The 20,599-nt window shown below is 37.6% G+C and overlaps 1 protein-coding gene across 2 annotated transcripts in view; it reads right to left on the bottom strand.

Moving 5' to 3' along the window:
• The window catches only part of IFNE (interferon epsilon), a 97,689-nt gene extending 87,195 nt beyond the window's left edge, over positions 1 to 10,494 (bottom strand). For both annotated transcript variants that reach the window (XR_012332484.1, XR_012332485.1), the window contains exon 1: positions 10,356 to 10,494. The gene's annotated coding sequence lies outside the window, so the exon portion shown is untranslated. The remainder of the gene's footprint in view (positions 1 to 10,355) is intronic.
• Positions 10,495 to 20,599: the final 10,105 nt, after the last annotated feature.

Here is a 20,599-nt window from a genome sequence, read left to right as displayed (position 1 = left end):
TCTTTAATAAACCAAAATATATGGCATGCAGAATTTTCACAACTGATCTGAATAAAGAATCCTATGCAGAATCTTGCAAGATTGAACACATTTTAAGGAAAGGCTTGTGTGGTGAAAGGATAGTGAATTGAGAATCTACAGACAGGATTCAGCTCTTGAGTCTACCACTTACCCACTCTGAAGCCTGGATAAGTCCCTTGACCTTTCTTGGCCTCAGGGATCACCAATGAAAAAGAGAATTTGGGCCCTTCCAGTTCTGAAAGGCTCTGACTCTCCTGCACATTGAATATCTCTAGCAGACCTCAAAGTCGTGCATTATCAGATAACAAGGACAGCATGGTCAAGCAAAATCAAGAGCTGTGACAAAACTCAGGACAATAATGTTTGCCAAATTCCTATTATTAAAGAAGCTCAAATATTCAATGTTGGGAAATCAAGATGAGTATGATGTCACAATAAATGCTAGCTTATGTATCGCTGTTGTTTCTGCAAATGCAGCCCACGTTTTAAGCAGAAAGTGGGGCTAGCAGAGAAGAATATGGAGACCAAAAAAAAGAGTCTCAACTACGCAAAATGCACACCAGTATAATCTACTCAATTACTTCTTGTTAGGCGCTAAATAAAATTGGCAGAGAACATGACAAGACAGGATTGCTACCTCAAGGAACTAAAACTCTATTTGGGGAGAAAGATGCACATATATCAGGAATCCACTGAGGGCTCTGACAGAGGTTTAAACAAAGACCCACAAAGAAGAGTAATCTTACTTATTGCTATTTTTTGGTAAGTCAAATGCACAATGGCAAAAACACAAGATAAACCTTAAAAAAGAAATATAAACATCTATTTTCTTGTTTGGGTTTCCAGATGAACATTCTTACTGCCTGCTGTTTAGGTATCATCTATAGCTGTCAGGAAGGTAACTAAGCTGAAGGATATGAATGCAGCTTGTCATTCCCTGTGATCTTCACCCCTCTGAGTGCATTTGTATGGTCTGGCCTGCATCCGCCATGCATGACAGAGGTGGCACTGGGAGAAGAGATCTGTGCTTTGTATTGTCCAGAGCACTGTGTCATTATATTATAACTTTAAGCTACTTTAATTTGCATAACTAGAATTTCTCACTTTCAGCCATGGCTATCTAAGCAGCCAGTGTACAGGTAATCCTTCTCAATACCAGCATCTGGTGAAACCCATAGGCCATCTGGTGAAACCCATAGGCCCTCTGGCAGAATAATAACCTCAAAAATCCCTATCTTTTTTTTGCATCTATGGATCCCTTCTCAGATGAAATGCATAAAAATAAACCAGACTACAAAGGAAACCAAGTATAGTGAAATAGCTAAATATTAAAACACACATTTTAATACAATAATATATATGTGATTCTTTATTAACATATTAATAACAAGATCTAGCAATGTATCTAGTAACTACCATATGTTAAAGCTGTGTCATACACAAACAGTATTTCTAGATGTCGGCAACAACTGTAGTGTGATATAAAAGTATCTGTGATTTCTACTGGTGATAAAGTCACAGGTCCTGCTAAAATACTACTGTAATTTTTTGCCTCCATTCATAACTGATAGAAATGCTAAGTTTTGATTAGAGGTTAATGCAAATAAAATGCAAACAAAAACATTTTTGCATCCAAGCTCACAATCCCCTGAATTCTATCTATGGGCCCTCTTGTGATCCATGGACTCCAGGTTAAGAAGCCCTACATTTGGGTGATATCCTCAAGTCTCAAGAACTTTGGTGATAGAAAAGAACAAAAAAGTAACTCATCACATTAATTTCTTCTTCTCACTGGAAGTAATTTCAAAAAGATCTCTCTCTGTTACAGTAAATCATCCAGGTATACTTACAAAATACATGAGCTCATTTGATTCTCATCAGAGCCCTGTGAAGAAGGTATTAGACTAGCATTAACCCCATTTAACAAATGTGGAAAGTGAGGCAGAGAGCTTTTAAAAGACCTGTCCAAATCACACAGCCAGAAGTTAAATGCTGAGCTGGGACTCAAACACAGGGTTCCCAACATTCCAAACCCAGTCCATTCCTCCTGGGTGGTATCTATAATGTTGGGGTGGGGGAGGGAAAGTTAAAACAAAAACTTAGGTTAAGACTCTTCTATCCACAGCAACCTACTTAACAAAGTTACTGCTAGATTGAGTAGGTAACTGATCAGCAACATTCACTCATTTCCTCGCAGTTCACTCTCATACATGATTATGCATAAACTAGTGTCATTTTCTAGAATGCCACAGGTTCCAGCAACTATATTGGTTTTCTCTGACACAAACAGAATTCAGCATTTGCTATTATTTTTGTAAGTTCTTTTGTGTTTGTCATATTGTTTCTAGCTTTTGGATTCCAAAGATTTTTTGAAATATTTCTTATGATAAACTTGTCTGTTTTGGCTTTTTCTGTAAATGCTTTAAATTTCGGGTGACTATCAACTTGTGTAGTTCCTGTTTTCCATTTCAGACACAAAAAGAAAATGACTTCGTACTTTCAAACTGCTTTAGAATTTCTTTTGTCAAAAACCCCTTTCAAAATGCTTGGATTTGGATTTGGTGGTGTCTCAGAATGTTGTTTTACATCATCCTCCTCTTAACCTCTTTCCCCATGCACATAAAAGGTTTGCTTTTCTGGAATATAACCACTCTGCTCCAATGGGTCTCAAAAGAGGAATTCTGATGAAAAAAAGAGCTTTAATTGCTTTTACTATTTACAAGTCATTTTTCCATCATCAAATTTGTTTTTTACATTTTTACTTTCTTCTCACGTAAATTTAATTCGTCTGACTTTGTCCTTAACATTTTTGTTTTGACCTCTGAGCTCATTTTGACAAATCTTTTTTTTGCTATTAAAGTTCCCTTTGTTTCTCTGTGTTTTAATCCCTGTTTTGTTCAGCCTGCAAACTGACTCAGTTCACTCTTTAGCCCTCTCCTTTTGCTCTTTTCCTGTGTCCCTGTGTTGAATTTCAGACACTGCAAAATGTTAGACTGAAAAGGGGCCTCTGCAATTATCCTGTTCAGGAGTGCAGGATCTTTAACCTCTACAAAATAAATACTAACAAGCCCCTACCTCCTTTACCATCATAGAGAACAATGGAAGAGGCTGAGGGGAATGGAGAATAGTGCTAAAGGAAAAGCTGAGGTCCAAGTAGTGCTAACCTGGATATGGAAGCAGAGGGGAGGGAGGGAGGGGGAGGGAGGGGGGGGGAGAGGGGGAGAGAGAGAGAGAGAGCGCGCGAGCCACACTTTAGAGACTCTTAGGCAGCCTGAAGTGTGCCCTCAGTTTACACACTGACAGCCCAGGTGACTTGTCTAAAGCCACAAGTCAACACTAAAGATTCAGCACTGGAACACAGGTCCCTTCCTCTGCTGCTCTCTGCCTGGGCTCAGACCTTTACTCCAGAACCAGCAAAGCCCCATTTTCACCTCATTCCTTTATTTTTCCTCTAGTGGGTTCAGTTACACGAACTCTCATCTCAACTCATGCCTTAATTATGGCTGGCTCTGACAGATTTTCTTCAATCCTCACAAGCCAATAGGCTTTGTACCAACACAAAAGGTCAGGTGTGATAATAAAGAAAAGTGAATGATCATTTACTTAACTTTCACAACAATTAACTGAGGAAGATGTAATTATTCCCATTTCACAAAAGAGGAAACTGCGTTTCAAGATGGTACAGTCCTGGTTGCACAATTAATGGTAAAATACCCACACTTGTCTACTACACTTCAACACACAAGTGCATATTACAACTTTCATGGGCAAAGAAATGTTATCTTTTTACTCATTCTCTCACATTCATTGTTTCAAAAAATATTCATTGAACACCTATTATGGGTTAGGTGTCCCAGAGGTTTTAACTATATTCCACTTCCGGTGCCATGGTTCCAAAAAACAACAAAAAAATTGTCTATACGATTCTTTCAAAATGATTTTCAGAGAAAATTTACAATCCACCTAAAAACCAGGCTGAATACTTTAAAGACACCACTTATTTCTTTTGGTCACAAACATTACCACCTATATCTCATCTATGTCTTTTGTCAAACTTGGACATGAAAGGCTTTGAACTAGTTCTAAAAATGAAAGAAAAAAAAAAGTGCTATATCTGAGAACATTTAAACTGCTATACAAATGACTCCCAAACAGTTTTTTACAAGAATTCCACAAATATTCTGCTTAATTACTGTGAAGTATAGCAAAGTAATCAAGAACAGAGAGGTGGGAATAGGAAAGACTTTGGTTTAAATCCCAGAGCCACATTCTTTATGAGCTGTTTGAGCCTTTTCTTCTTACCAGGCCATGGTTTTCTTGCCTGTAAGACAGGAACAATCATGGTGCTAAGACTGTAAGGTTGCTGTGAAGATTACTGTAGGTAATACAGATAAAGCATGTGGAACAAAGCACGGCTCACAGAAAATTATCAATAAAGAGAGCTATAATTGTCATTATCATTATCGCTCTGGCAATTAGAAGAGTTGACACATTTTAATATTTGTTTTTGAGAAAAGAGCAGGGGGGTCTATGAAGTGGACCCCCTGACCCCCCAACCCAGCAGTTTTGGAAAAGAGTTTTGTGTTAGCTGTAGATAGTAATTTGGACATGTGTTCTGAAATAAAAGCAAACAATAATAAACTATGCTATTCCATTTATAGTTTAATATTCCCAGTATAAATTACATTTTTAGGTTAGCTAATAGAGCCATCTATTTTTCTGAAATATGTAGCTGTCTTATCATTTCTACTTTACTAAATTTTCCAAAAAAATTTGCACTAACAATTGTTAGTATAATGAACACCTTCAGAAGGAAGATTTACTTTGCAAACAAATGTTTTTAAAATTGTTCTTACCTGATTCATAATTAGCTTTCCAGTTTCATTGGTCTCTTTGCCACAATGTGTTAATTAAAAAGAGGAAATACAGGACATGAGGTTTTACCAATTACTAAATACATTTATTTTAAAAGGAAACTGACTTCTGTCAAATGTTTTGATTGTCTTTGTCATTAAATATGACTTACTGACATTTCTCCAGACTTAAAAAAAAATCCAGTTGGTTAGTCTTTTATTTCATATTTCTTTTCATTACCTTTCCATATAGTCTTCTTTTGTCTATAAAGCTATTTTCAGTACTGCTGGTTGAAAAACCACAACACTGAAAGAAAATATCATTTGGCTAATTTAATAAGATTAAAATTCTTATATTTTTTTCTCTTTGGTATGAAACTAGAAATTTGTTTCCAGGTGTTAAAAAGCTATGATAAAATTTTAATTGTTCAATTATTAGAAGCAATTAGAATGCTACTTATCACACATAGGTCCAAGTACTAACTTGTAATTTTTTTACTTCAAATTACAATTCAAACTATTGTTTGTCATGACTGACAGTTAATGTGCACAGATGTTCACTTAAAAAGGAAATTAATGTTACTCTTTTCATTAAAAAAATCCTAATTCCAAAAACAAAAATAAATAATAAAACAACCTAGAATCTTATCATTATTAGGGTGCTGGCAAACATGCAGCAGCAGCACTGTTACAAAACTATTAGAAGTCAGGCTGTTAAGCTATAAATTGTTCCTTTTGTTTTTTAATTTAATACAGTTCCACTCTTACCTATAAAAAGAAAATCAGTTTTGAGTCATGGCACAGAATATTTAAAGGAAATGTCAAGTGACAGTATTATCAGTTATTAGTTACTCGAAAACCCATTCTAGTTAAAAGCCAGTTAAATCCTAATTTAAAAGGCTTCATTCACTATATGTAGATTTTACGACAGGGAGCTCTCACACCTTTATTGCTTTAGTCTATTGTTTCCTGAGCCTTTTTTTTTTTTTTTAAGTTAATGAAGTTGAGATGATAGGTGAAAGATCAGATTTAAAGAAGGAAAAAATTACCAGAACCCCATAGGGTTATTCAATAATGACTTTATGATTTGAATTTCCACTTGAGCATGCACTGTAATTCACAAATCTCAGGCTATTTTATTTCAGAAAGATGTTATCAGTTTGACTTTTGGGGGACCAATTCTTTACCTGCATCAACATTTAGACTCCAAAAGTTTCACCTCAAATGTCTAATAATGATTGGTCTTGACTGATCATTGGATGCCACATTCAGATCAATTAGAAAAGCACATGTACCACAAGTTTCTGACACAGGCCTTTCCGAGCTGATTTCTTTATCTTATTTTATACATATCCAATTTACTAATGTGGCCAAAGTCCACCTGAAATTTGATAGAGATAACTTACAATGTTGGTCGTCAGATGGCATTTTGGTTTTTAGACATAGCTCTTTTCCTTTCCTGCTACCCTTCTCAAAATCAGGATTACTTCTAAGCAAAGAACTTATATTTACAATACAAGGAAGAAAGTCCAACAGAGAATTACTTCAGCAGTAGTGGAACAGCTTTTACATGACCAATGCTTTATCATCTTCGTCACATTGAAATGCATCATTTTATTGTACTTTTCGCCTCTTTCAAATTGTAGAGGCTGAAGTAACCCTCCCACCTCCCATCACAAACTAGAGAACTACAATATAAACTATAAGTAATTCAAAATAAGTGAAAAACCTAACTGCATTCTTGAGCAACAGTCTCCTACATACTACCAACCCTGGAAGACTTATAATCAAATCATATTCTGGTGTGTTTTTTTGTTTTTCTTTCCAATTAAGGTTGAAAGTTTGAACAAGGCTACTGCCTATTCACAAATGGCACTAATTTTCCCGTTTGAGTATATCTTTTAACTTCAGCTGTTATGCCCTTGGCAAGGAAGTAGAAATGAACTGGACAAGACTAAAAGATTTCGTGGGTTTGATTTGCTGTGATGTGAAGTTGGCTTTGCAAATGGCAGAAGACAACTACTTCCTTCCCTGCCACTGGAATTGGTGTAAAACGGTGCTGGGGAATCTGACTCTCAGAATTCCTCTTTTGGTTCTGAATTCATGTGGACATAGGCTTACCAGGCAGAATTATGCTCAGCCCATAGAGCTGGTTTCATTAATTTTCTCCTCACAGTCTTTCATCTCTCTCAGTACCAGTCCTTTGTAAGAGGCAGGGCAGATTAGAGAAATGGAAACTGGGCCACAAACTACTTAGCATGAATGCCCCCAAGGCCAGTAAAAATTGCATTTCCCCTTGCTAAAAGTATAATTTGTAATTAATATAACCATTCTTATTTTACTCAAAGGATTGGTGCTATTTGTGATGTTAAAAAATAGTCCCTCAAAAGAGGAATTTCTCTCAAAATGGAAATTACTTATTTAATTAACTTTTATAATACATTTAATTTATAAATTGGTCTCAAATGTTGAATAGCTTGGAAAGTGGTATATAGGTAGCATACAGTAGGTTGTATATTTGATAAAGCCATGATTAAGTATTTTCAAAGGAGATTTATTTTTTCCGTTGTCCACTGTGTATTTTAATACATTCAAAAACTACATATTGGCTAAAAAGGCAATTATACAATAAAGAAGAAAGTATTAGGGAATCTGATTAATGTCTATAAATTTTGATCCCAAGCTCTTCTTTTTCACCCTTTCCTTGATGCAAACCAACACACATGTACACCATAATCATGTTTGAATTTCTTCCCCTTCATCTCAATCCTCTTCAAAATTATTTTGATAATTTCCTGGACTCCTCACATAAGATGTGGAGAAAAAAGTCTCAATACCCATGAATAAAGTAAGCACATTAAAGCACTTATACCGTACCAATGCAATAACTGATTTACCTTCTATACACGTTTTTAAAAAGAGGACAAAGTTAAAAAGTCCTCAGTGAAGATACATTTCAGAACACAAAGATCACGTTTCACTGTTTCTTATTTAAGACTGACCTACTCTAGATTCAACAAGTTTTTTTTTTCTAGTCTATAGAAATACATTTTAACAAAAAAAACCTTTCTTGCTCTCATACAAATGTTTGAAACACTTGGAAGATTACTCCTAAGGAAACAATCTGTAAAATACATCAAGAAACTGTTAAAACATAATTATTGATTCTTTTGTTAATTTAAGATTTCAAAAAATTAGAAAAGAACTATAAAAATATTATTCTCTAAAAATCATACCATTATATGTATTCTAAAATGTCTTCAAAAAGCCATTTGGTCTTAAAGCTAGATTTCATCCCTGAAATGTTAGTAATCAAGAACTTAATCTATTTCTTTCTTACAGCTTAAATTTGTTGAGACTCCACGGTGTTTATATGTTAAAACTACTTAGATACATTAAATGAAGAAAAACTGTGGTAATTACATAAAAATTTTAATAATACCTACTATCATTAAGTGTCAATGTCCTAAGCAAAAGACATCTTACAAATGTATTAATAAAGAAAATTGTCAATGTAAATGATTTAAAGTACTCTGAATTACCCCAAATAGCTACCCACAAAATTTAACTACAATTTTAAGGCAAACCAAGATAAATATTTTTTAATCTGAGGAAAAAAATCATACGCAGAAAAATTCTTCTATTTCATTCAGTTTAATACCGTTCACTTGAGGATTTGAGATTTACAAATGTGCACTCTCATTAAAATTCTAAAAGTACAACACATAATTTTATGCTACCTTTTAATTTTAATTCCTCAAGCATTTTATAGCTTCTAGAATAGTTATCTAGTTATTACTTTGTACAAAAATAATATACTTAAGTTTTCTTCCCACTTGCATTTTTAAAAAATGCTCAAGTATAAAAGCAGTTTATACCTCCCTTCTTAATCATCTATTTAAAATTTCAAAAAGAGACAATAGTTCATGTTCTCAGTCAAAGCTTTGTCCCTGATGCAGGCTCTTCAGAGTTATAAAACTTCACCCAGTGAGTAACTGTACTTTCTAAAGGAGCTTCTTGATGTTTCCCTACATTTACCTATCATGGAAGCAATATCCCCATGTACAATAAAGTCCTAATATGGCATAAATAAAGAATAAACATCACATGCTGATAATTCCATAAAGTCTGATAACTCTATGAAGATAAACACAAATAAAAAACTTTCATTTGGGGGCCTAAAATTCAGCTTAAGAGGTTGTTTTACATCCTACGTTTGGGGAAGTTGCCTAACTTTCATGAGGCTTTATCACAAATTAAGAAAAAAAGGGGGAGCAATTATAGTTCTTATACACAGGCTTAAACCACTGTTATTTTTCCATTTGTCCCTTAAAATCAAGACAAAGGCCTTCACTTAAGGATTAATGTCTGGAGAGAATGAAAAATAACCAGTATTAGACTTGAAAAATAACTTAAAAGTCAGTCCCTCCCCCAACCAAACACAAAACTCCACAACAAATAAACCTAAACTTGGTTGTCAATTTTAAATCAAATTTGTACCAATTCAAGCAACATTTATTTAAAACAAAGTATATAACAGAATACTGTTTATATTTCTGTCCATGTGTCCATGAGAGAAACATTTTAATGCAGAGGTAATAAACTCCAGAAGAAAAAAAAAAAGGATCATTTTCCTAATTCACTTCAAAGCTGCCTCGATTTCACTGAAGAAAGCTGAAAGGCCCGACTCCAGAAACTAGAGGTCCCCGGGCGGTGAGGGGTGTCCAGCTACAGTCTCAGCTCCAACACAAGTGTGGGTCTTGAGCTGTCATTCTTAGTTCTAATACCACTTATGCAGCGACAAAAACCGTCCTGCAAGAAGCCGATTAAGGGGTCACTTTACGCTCAAGTTTTCCTTAACTTCTCCCCTGCCAAAGCGGCGCTAAGTGAACATTTCTGTCGTGCTTTTCACGACAGCCATTGTCTCGCTGTAGGATCTCAGGCTCTTTTAAGTGAAGTACTGTTGGAAATACCAGGATTTTACAGCGCATCATTTTCCCACCTGTATGTGGCGAAAACAAACTCTAATCCTAGCAGAAGGGGATTTAAAACACACGCCTAACTTCTCTTCACTCTAAGAGGGGAAAGCAGAGAGCAAGTTGTAAAGTGGTAGTAATTTTAAATAGAAATTGGGCTCTGATAAAACATCACTGGTTGAAAGCTCTCGCCCCTAACTCGCTCCTGGACACACACAGTTCCTTCTTTGAGGTTTAGGGGAAGAGAGCGGACCTGGGACTTCGGAGATCCTGCCAGCGGAAACAACCTGCTATTTGGGCAAGAGGAGGAGTCGGTTCTGCGCAGAGCCAGGGCCGCCGTGCCCGGGATGCGCCGGACCCGGCCGCAGCATCCTCGCTCGGGTGCCCGCCGGCGCCGGCGGCCCTCGGACCCAGGCGCGGACGGCCTTGTGCCAGGCCCCGAAGCCCCTTCTCAACTCGGGGAGAGAAGCGCCCCCGCCCCGCTTCCCGCGAGTTCCTCGCTTACCTGCGGGTCAGGCTGGAGCGCTGAGGCGCCGCGCGGCCTCCCGGAGGGGAGGGGCGAGGGGAGAGCCCAAGCAGGGGAGGCCGTCCCGCCTGCCCCTCAGCCCCCGCCGCCCTCAGGCCGCCGCCTCTCCTCTCAGGTCCGCGCCAGGGGCCGCGCGTCTTTCTCCTCGGGGCGCCGTACGTGGAATCTGCGCGTCCCGGGCCGCGCCCCAAGTTGTGCGCAGGTCGAAGCTGCACGCGAAGCACCTCCAGGGAGGCCGTCCCGGCCCCAGAGCCACGGCCTCCGCCTAGCGCGGACGGGAGTGGATGACCCGCACCTCCGTCCGGTCCACACCTGCCGCCGCCTGGGCCGCCACCGCCGCGGCTCCTCCCCGGCTCCGCCCCTCGTCCGTCCCCCGCTCCGGCCGCCGCAGCTACCGCTCCGCCGCCGCCGCGGGAGGGTGGGGGAGGGAACAGGCTCCCCGAGCCCGAAGCGTGAACTGGTCGCTACGTCTCCTCCCTCGAGCTGAGGCGGGACCCAGCTCTCCACCCTGCGGCGCCGCTTCTGAACGCCGGAATCTGTTGAGGGGAGCGGCAGCCTTTTTCGGGTGGGAGCGTCTCGCAGAGAGTCGGAGCTAAGGAAGGGAGAGGGTGCCCACCTGCGTAAGCCCGAGCTCCCCCCCGTGCACTCTCCGAATCCAAACTTAACCAAAGGCACAGCGGAAGTGCCTCCGAGGTCGGACCCCTGCATTTGTAGGGGTCTTCGAAAAACCTGGCCGGTTGCCTGGGCCCCCTGGTGTTAACTACCTTTGGAACAAGCAGGGGGGCCTTCCATCTGCAGTGGCCCCTCCTGTGTTCGCAACCCTGTGGGTGCCTCGAGGCCTGTCTCAGATGCCGTCTCTACCGTGCAATTTTCCCGGGTGCCCACCCGCGTCCAGATTTGATTTCGCCCTCATTTGGACTGCGGGGGCTCTCTGAACCTTTTTACCGGCCCTGCCTTTGGGTGACGGCGCTTTGTGAAATGCAACGGGCCGTCTCCAAGGACGGTACTTACTTTTAGTGTACTCTGTGGATTCATATTCAGTACTATCGTATAGAAGCAGAGGGATTTATGCTTCCCTAATCCTTTCCACTTGGGTTTAAATTCCTTGAAGGTTAAGGCTATAATAAATTGCTCATCTCTGGAACTTTTCAAGCAAATACTGAGCGGTACATAGAGAGAACGCACCAGATGACCTAGGCGGAAATTCTGCTGTCCTACTTACCGATATCCTCTGAAAGCCGAGCATGGCGCCTTGCACCTAGATGTAGGATGGGGGCGGAGGTCGGGGGAGATGTTATTTCTGTGTGAGAATGTAGTTAATTTTTGGCAAAGGTCAGTCTGATTGCCACAAAGAAAAATTCCACGGGGTGGAGGTCAGCGAGGCAAGGTTCATAGTGGTATTTTATTTATGGTGACATACACCTCCATGTAAAAAATTATTCAGTCAAAATGAAAAATATTCAGCAGATGTTCCCTAATGAGTTGGTACTTCCTAAAGGCCCCTTTCCTTAGCCAGCTATGGAAGATAAGTCAAATGCAGTTGATGTATTACATAATTTAGATTTGCATGAGCACTTGAACTCAAGGACTATATGAAAGATTCAAATTTTAAAATTTCTTTATAAAATACAGTGGAATAAAATATGTTTATATACCATTTGTCATGTCCTACACTTAAGTGTATACTTTGAGTTGAGAGGTCAGTAGTATTTAATGGTTAATGGTATTAGGAAAACAGATAGGAATCAAACTCATCTGCACTTCAGCTTAAAACAGGTTGAATTCATTAATTCTATTTTAAAGAACAGAAATGTCAAGCCATCTTGACCAAGAAATAAGGAACACAAATTAACAAGGTTATTTCTATTAAAATATTCCTGGTAGCTCTTGAAAACTAAGTTTTCAAAATTTATAGTCACAGTATAAAGGAAAAGTCAGATATTTTGCAAATTATGAAAACTGTGCCTTGAGATGTAAAAGATTATGAACCTTATAAAGAGCTAAGTGCTTTTAAATATATTTAATATATATATACATGCTATATGTGTGTGTGTGTATATATATATTTAGTGCAACTTGTTTGTAGAAAACTCAAAATTAAAAGCACTCTTTGAAGTGAAAAAAATAACCCATTAACTTTATCATGGAAAGCATAGTATCATCTAACTCAAAAAGCTGTTTTAAACATAATATGTAAAAAGAAAAAGGTTTCATTATAAGTGAGTTCCACTAGGCAAGACTTCATGCAAATCCAATAGGAAAAGATACTGAATAAGCAAACATAAGCATTTCATTTGTGGAACATATTTTTAAACTTCTATACAGAAGCCCTGAATAATGTTACAGAAAAGATTATACAATTACTTAACTAAAATTATGTATCATAATACCATGACTAGAAAAAGGCTAAAGAAGGGATAATTAACCTTTAATAGTAAATATCAACCCAAACAAAAACTATCTTAAGCTCACAGAAAAAGAATTATCTTTTAGACTCCAATTTGAGGCAAACAAGCTATTTTCCTTGAGACAAACACATAGTGTGATTCACAATAAACCGAGGAGTAACAGAAAGCCATAAATGGCCCACACTGCAAACCACATAGGCATCTTTCACTTAAACTATCGAAAGGGCTGGCCCAGGGAACTTCACATACAATTGTTTGTTCACATTTTACTCCATCACAATGAAAACACTGTCTGAAATTTGAGAAATTCTTCCTCAATCTTCACCTGCAAGGGAAAGGTGAAATACTATTCACTTTCTAGCTGTACCTAAAAATGAACAAATAAGCCAAAATTTCTCCCAGCACCTAAATAATTTCTAAATATATTACTTGCAAAGATTAATTTATTGTTTCAGTTATTACTAGTTTCTGTACCTTAAAACTGTTCAGTGTTACTTGTCCCATCCTTACATTACACGTCCACTGACAACCCAGGATTTTCACAAGAGAGTGGAACAGAATCTTTCAAGTTTAAGTACACACATGGATATCATACCCATCCACCCCCACCTCCCCAAACAAATGCAGTACAGGACAAACCGGAGCAGAAGAACTAAAATATCTTTTTCAAAAATAAATATTTACAATAATTATGGAACAAATCATTAACAGAAAGCGTATAAGATGTACTTTCTATTCTGTTTTTAATTAATTTATTTAGAAAAAAGTTTCCCCCATAAGCAAATTTGAATTTGGGTGATTATTATTGGTGTTATTTTTGAACATTGAAGTGGTGCAAGAGGCATGGGAAAGAATTTCTTACTTAGAAGCCTTTCTGTCATCCTTTATAATTCTGATAAGCTTTTATACCGAAGTAAGCAGATAATTTCAGTTTAAATGACTCACCTCTTTGGCGACAATGACAAACACTTTTGTTTTCTCTTTCGTGAAAAAAAACTTGCTAAAAAGACAAAAGAATAGATATCTATGCAAAAGTTAATGTCTGCTAAAACTAGATAGTGGGTATATGGATATCTGACATTTTGAAATGTTCATAATTAAGAATAAAAATTGAAATAAATACGAGAATATAACAATGGTAAGTAAAACATTAAAGTAAACTGAAAATTATTTGTGATTCCCCATTTGTCCTTACACAGTTTTTTAACAGTTTAGTTATCTTCCATCTGTAGTTTTGTGTGGCTGCAATCTCATGCCTGCTACTTTCTGGATAAGAGTTCTAACTGTGGTGAATCATTTTTGGTGCATGTAGAAATGGGGAAATGAATATTTCTAAAAGAAACAATGCCATGCTTTTCAAAGTAAATATTGTAGTTAAAACAGGAATAAGCTGAAAATGTTATATGACATATATCTTTTATTCTATGCTGAGTTTAGAATGTCATTTGGCATGCTAGTGTTATTTTCTTCAAACAATTAGTCAAAACACATTTTATTTCACCTAACTTCCATAAAGTAGGAATAGTGAAAGAAATATTTATATTACTGAAATAAACTGAATATGAAAAAATACCCTTTTTTGCTCCTTATATGTTTTTTTATAAGAACATTTATTGAAAGTAATGGTTTTCATTCCCTTGAATGAAAATATGAAGTGACATAGTCTTGGATTGTGCAATTGCCATTAGGTATAAGTATTATACATTTATTAAATGCTAAATCAGTTTCCGTAATTTTTCAATGTTGCCAGTTCAACCCCCATTTTAGGAACTATTACTAAATGTTTCTTAATTGAAAGTGTAATCAATAACCCCAGCTGCTAAAAAAGTTTCACGAGTTGCTAACGTAGAGAAAGTTAATCTCTGGCTCAGAAATAAATCTATCTTTCTGATCAGTGGCCTTGTTTATCTTTGACGCATTCATATTGTGAAGACTCATAGGGTGGCATTGGTACCTATAAGGGAGAGTGGTGATTCTCAACTCCAACGCACACATTGATGATACAGGTTTACATGGGCTTGGCATCATTTATTAAGTTGTGGTAGTGTAATTCTCAGTACTTGCTAACTCTGATTCCACCTCTTGCTCCTCTCTTGAAAGCAAGTGAAAGAAATGATTTTAAAGGGATAATCTTAAATTTGCTCTAATTTAAAGAGATAAATCATTCATATACATTACTTGTAATCCACCTCAGATCTTACCAAGACACACAGGTACTTCTGTTAAGTACCACAAAAGTAGATAGAGAACTGTTTAATACAAAACTCAGGTCACAGTGTTATCCTAAGGAAAAAAGTCAGTTTACTCTCTCTTACCTAACACCTGGTGATATCTTCCTCTTTGTATAGGTTTGGGCTCTAGTTGAGTGGTGAGATGGAGCAGCTCAAGGCTATATAGGAGAAGAAGATGGGAGGTGCTGCTCCAAAGTGCTTTGCAGTAGAGATAAAGAATTGGATCCATTACCAGTCTTATTACTCAATAAGTGTGCTCCACAGACTAACAGAATCAGCATCACCTGGGAATTTGTTAGAAATGCAGAATCCTGGATCCCACCCCCAGATCTACTGAACCAGAATATTTAAAGAAGATCCCCAGATGACGTGTGTGCACGATAATATTTGGGAAACACTGAACTAGAGAAACAACAGCATTGATATAAACATTTCCAATCCTGTGGTTTTGGTTCCCTGGCTTTTCTTGCTGGGGAAAGGCAGAAATCTTCAGGTCACTACCACTCCTGGAATTTTTATTAAGGCCTCAAATAGGAAACAAGATTCTTGGGGCAAGGATTTTAGAGCAACATTAAAAACTGAGTCACTGAAATCATAGATTAATAGAGACACAAAGTTACCTTGAGAAATCATATCACCTTTGCCCTTCTTCTTTCTGAACATTTTTTGTTTTGTTTTGTTATTTTCAAGGACCACATCAAAGCCTCCTAGTTGGGTCTATAAGTGAGTTTCAGGGGCTGACAAATCCACTGAATATAAAGTGTGACTGTATATATATATATTTTAAAAGGGAGCTCTTAGTGTTCACCAAATTCTCAAAGGGTCTGCCCCTAATTGTTTAAGAACCACTGATACATCTTACTTTCCTCTAAATCTTATTTCATTGTGTCAATCCTCAGATGTCAAGTTTTTAAAAAGTATCCACTTGAAAACATTGCTTATTTTAATTTTCATTCTTTTTGTTTCATTATGGGCAGCATATTGTCAGTACCATAAAAAAAAAACCTCAGCATCAGTGCTTTGTCTTTCAGTCAGCTGTCTGGACAAAATATTTTCAGTGATGAAACTATTTCTAAAGTGCTAAATACTTAAGGGTCAACTTAAACTAAAGATTCTGGAAAACCTGTCCCTTTGTGTGTACGTCTCTCCCAATAGTAAGAGGGCAGCAATTGAAGAATTCCAAGTACCACCCTAAATTCTAGCCATTCTCTCCTTATTCAAAAGGAACTGGATTGATTACTTCAAGGAATATATTTATTAGAGAAAAGGAGAAAAGTAAAGAAATGATGAACTCTGTTTTGAACCATTCTGAACAATGTAAGTAATGGTAAGCTACTTTCTCTAAGAAAGTATTAATACATCTTGCCTAAAGTAAAGAACTTTTATCAATTTAGCACACTAAATTAGAATTATTTTAGAGTGATACAAAGTATGTGTTAGTCATCCCATTATTGTAGCATTGTAGTGGGTGCAGTGGAAAATGTATTTAGGCTTTGGAATGAAACAGATCTCCTGTTTTACTCCTCACTCCACCTCTTACCTGGGATAAATCCCCAACATCTTTGTTCCTCAGTTTGCACACCAGTAAAAATGGCAAAAACACTGTAATACCTACCTCATATGGTTGTCATAAAAATTAAACAAAATAACGTGTATGAGTTGACTAGTAGAGTGGAGGGCACAGCATCTCTTTTTCTGAGATGGGGGCGTGGGGTGGAGAGAGAGAGACACACACACCACCAGTTCCATTTCCCTTCAGCTCTAGTGTATTAGGTGCGTATGGAACACATCAGACAGCTTCAGATGTCTTTGGGCTGCTGGTTTTAAGGCTGAAAAAGCCAGCAACATTTGGAACCACATCAAGATTCCAATCTATTCCTACTCCCCATCCACTGAATGACGAGTTAATAAAGGCCATGCCAGTGTGCATGTTGGATACAAGAAAAAACAAGTTCATAGCCAGGGAAACCTGGCACGTTCATTAAATCCCTGTACAGCTATGGGAAGAGAGCTAAGATCTAAGCAGATGTCCAACTGAGACCCAAATTGCGGGTGTGTATCTGTGTGAAAGGAAAAAAAAATGCAGATTATCTTTATGGCCACCACTCACCCTCCATGAAACTATCTGAAATGAGAGCTGCCTGTCCTAAGGAAGACATGTCAACACATACCCAATGTCCTGAGGTAGGAGGCATTTATGTTGCTGGGATACATCTTAAATGATTTTAGAAGAGGATAGTGAGAGGATCGTCTTTTTTCCCCTTCTGGCTATTTTGTAAACCTCCAATACCTGACATTTACATGAATATATTCTTACAGCGAGATTTTATCACCATGGAAGCTTTCCCAGACATGGTCCTAACCTCCCTTCTTTCCTGCTCAGTTGCTTTGTCTCCTGTTTTCCCACAATTAAAAAAAACACCAAAACAACTAATATCATTTGCATTGCATCTCCTCTTCTAGCCTTTCAGGGACAACACTGTGCCTTATTTGTCTTTGTTTTGCCAGCCTGGCCCATTTCCAAATGCATGGCAGGTCCTCTACAAATCCAAGAATGGATACCCTGTTCTAGCATTTGCATTTCTCAAACTTACTATCCCACATTAGGTGTTCCATGAAAAAACTGAGAGTCAGACAAGTCTGAGAAAACTTGGGTTTAAAAAAGTTAAACAATTTAAAAAAATACGTGACTTCTCAGAACCTTCAATATTCTAGCATGCATATACTTCCCAAATAGTTTTGACCATCGAACCCACTTTTACTTTTCTGGAGCTTAGCAAGGCAAAGTTTGCAAAACTCAGCTCTAATCCAAACAAAAGCAATTCACACATTCTGCAGTGGTTCTTTAAGGCTTTCTAAATTACAGTGGGTAATACCCTTTCAACAAGACACCAAAAGATTCACAAGTACCGGATTTTCAACAATACTTAATACAATGGAATCCCAGCACAATGAAACAATTTAGATCCCCACCTTGGAGTGCATTGTAATAGGATTTCATGTAGGCTGGGTATGAATCTGACTAATGTTATTTTACCCAAAGTAAGCCAACACAAAGGGCAAAAGAAGTGAAATGTTTGGCATAATATTTTGTCAGACAATGGTGTCAGCGCTGCAAACGGTAATTACAGCTCTGATTCTAGACATGTACCATATACTTTTCAAAGAGTTTTCACTTGCCATCCTGGGAAGACGGTTTGAATTGATGGAATGCACGTGAGAAAGGTGACTGTGGGAAACAAATCCCTGCAGGTGGTGATCTTCTTATCCTAGGTTTCCTCCTGCTTCTTTCCCATCTTGCCTGACTCTCCTACCTTCCCTTTGTTTTCAACTTTCCTCCTCTTTTATTCTCTTATCCTCCTCAGAATATGGTACTTTTCCTGCCTGTTGTTGTATCAGGGCTAGTAGATATTGTTAAATCAACACACAGAATATTGATTTAATTGAAGACAACATTAAAAATATATCACATCTAGTATGGCATGAGCACTGGCCAACCGGAGCTGAGGGTGACCAGAGCTCTGGAGTGAGGTCTAGAAAGCACCATCTATAAAGACTTAACCCATGAATACTGAATCCAGGGTTAGGGAGATGTCTAGAGGTAAGGGGCCAGGGATATAGGAGGGACCCTGGAGGGACCACAGGATAATAGCTATCGCTAGTTCACAGCTGTATCAGTGTTTAACAAACCTGGTCATACCAGTGCATGCCAGATGCATGTCAGCCCTACATTCAATCTCTTTTTTCTGAGTGCCTACCATATGCCAGGCATTTTGCTAGGCCCTGAAGATAGGGCCAGGAGCAAGATTTTTATTCTATAATAGTATCAAATCCCCTAACTTATTGAACAAAATGATCAAGAGGCAAATTAAAATGAAGTTATGATTATTTCTATTTATCTAACATAAACAACCCTAGTCTATAGTTAGGTTTTGGGCAAAAAGGAGAAATAAAGGAAAAAGAGGTTAAAGTTGAGAGTGGGCGTAAAACAAAGTCACACTTAAAAGAACAAGCAGCCATCCTGTGACATCATGGAATACTTTGGTTTCTCTTGGTCATTTGAAGACACTTCTTCACTTTTGGAAACTTCTTCTCTAAAAACCTTTTCTTAGCAATTTTTCATTGAATATTCAATTTACATACCCATGGAAATTGTGGGTGAAAACGTCTTTAATTTAAAAAGAAAAACAATAATAACACAGGAGACTGTCTTTTGTTTCTAATTGGAGTATAAAAAAATAATGAATTTGTCATATCCTGTTTGCTCCGAAGTTATAAAAACATGGTTATTGCTTATATAAAACGTAATCCTTTAAAAATCTGTTTTTATCATCTGAAATATACATTGAAACTTTATCCCACTATCTCTTTGGCTTATTTGAAGAGGAAAAACTAATCATGGAGTTCCTTCCTCCAAGCAGAGTTCAAGATCCATTCACTTGTGACTCTCACAATAATCCTATAAAGTAAAATCACAATCCCCATTTTAATGTGGAAACTGAGGCTCAACCAGGTTAGGTAGCTTGACTAAGGTGACATAGGGGAAGTGACAAAGTCAGCATTTGAACTGATAAGGCTCCTAAGTTCAAGGAACTACGGATAGGTTCAACTTTGCTAACAAATTAATCATGTTTCCTTAAAGTCTGTGAAAATCAATACTCAGTATCATCTTACATTACCACTAATTGAACAGATCACCGTAAGAAAAAAACTGAGATGCAATATACACATAAATTCACTATATAACTATTATGTTACAAGATACTGTTCACCAGAATTGATTTTAAAGTTGAAATGGGTCCTAATATGTATGAAACAGATGTCAAATCTTCTTAAAAAGGCTAGGTATAATTCATTACATACTGTATTTCTAAGATCAAAATAAACTTTTATTGTCTAATGTGAGTTCAAAGCAATCTAAGCCTTTTCATCCAAAACAATACACCCCCCCCCCCAAAGAATGTATGTTTAGCCCCAACACAAACAAACTCCATCTTGTTTGCCTGCCTTTACTTTCTCTTAAGAACTAGTGCTAAACCTCTAACTGTGTATATGAGTATTCACTCTTAGGTTAAAAAGTGGACTGTCCTTGCATGGCAGGTTTATCCTCTGCTCTCTCCAATAGGTTTTTTTTTTCACCCTTTTCCCCAGTACAGATCACTTTAATCACTTCTGATGACTTCCTTAAACAGAATGGGAAACTTGACATGAAACAGAAATAGGAAATAAAAGCAAGACATAGAGGAAAAATAGAAAATAAAAACTTTTATCAGAAAAATATAAAGATGAAAATATGTTTGTGTGCGCATGTGTATGTATGCATGCACACAGTTTATATAACAGGCATACAGTTTTCAAAAGATAGATCAGGTGTAAAAAGATAGATCTAAGAAGATAAGGGGAGGGAATAGTAGGAGCAGCAAGATGATTTTTTTTTAATTTATTTGTTTTATTTTATTTATTTTTGGCTGCATTGCGTCTTCATTGCTGCACACGGGCTTTCTCTTGTTGCAGCGAGCGGGGGCTACTCTGTTGCGGTGCGAGTGCTTCCCATTGTGGTGGCTTCTCTTGTTGCCGAGCACAG

Source organism: Tursiops truncatus, chromosome 6 (assembly GCF_011762595.2).
Source record: "Tursiops truncatus isolate mTurTru1 chromosome 6, mTurTru1.mat.Y, whole genome shotgun sequence".
Lineage (NCBI taxonomy): Eukaryota > Metazoa > Chordata > Mammalia > Artiodactyla > Delphinidae > Tursiops > Tursiops truncatus.
Note: the sequence above shows the minus strand (reverse complement) of the source record. Positions and strands in the feature narration are given on the sequence as shown.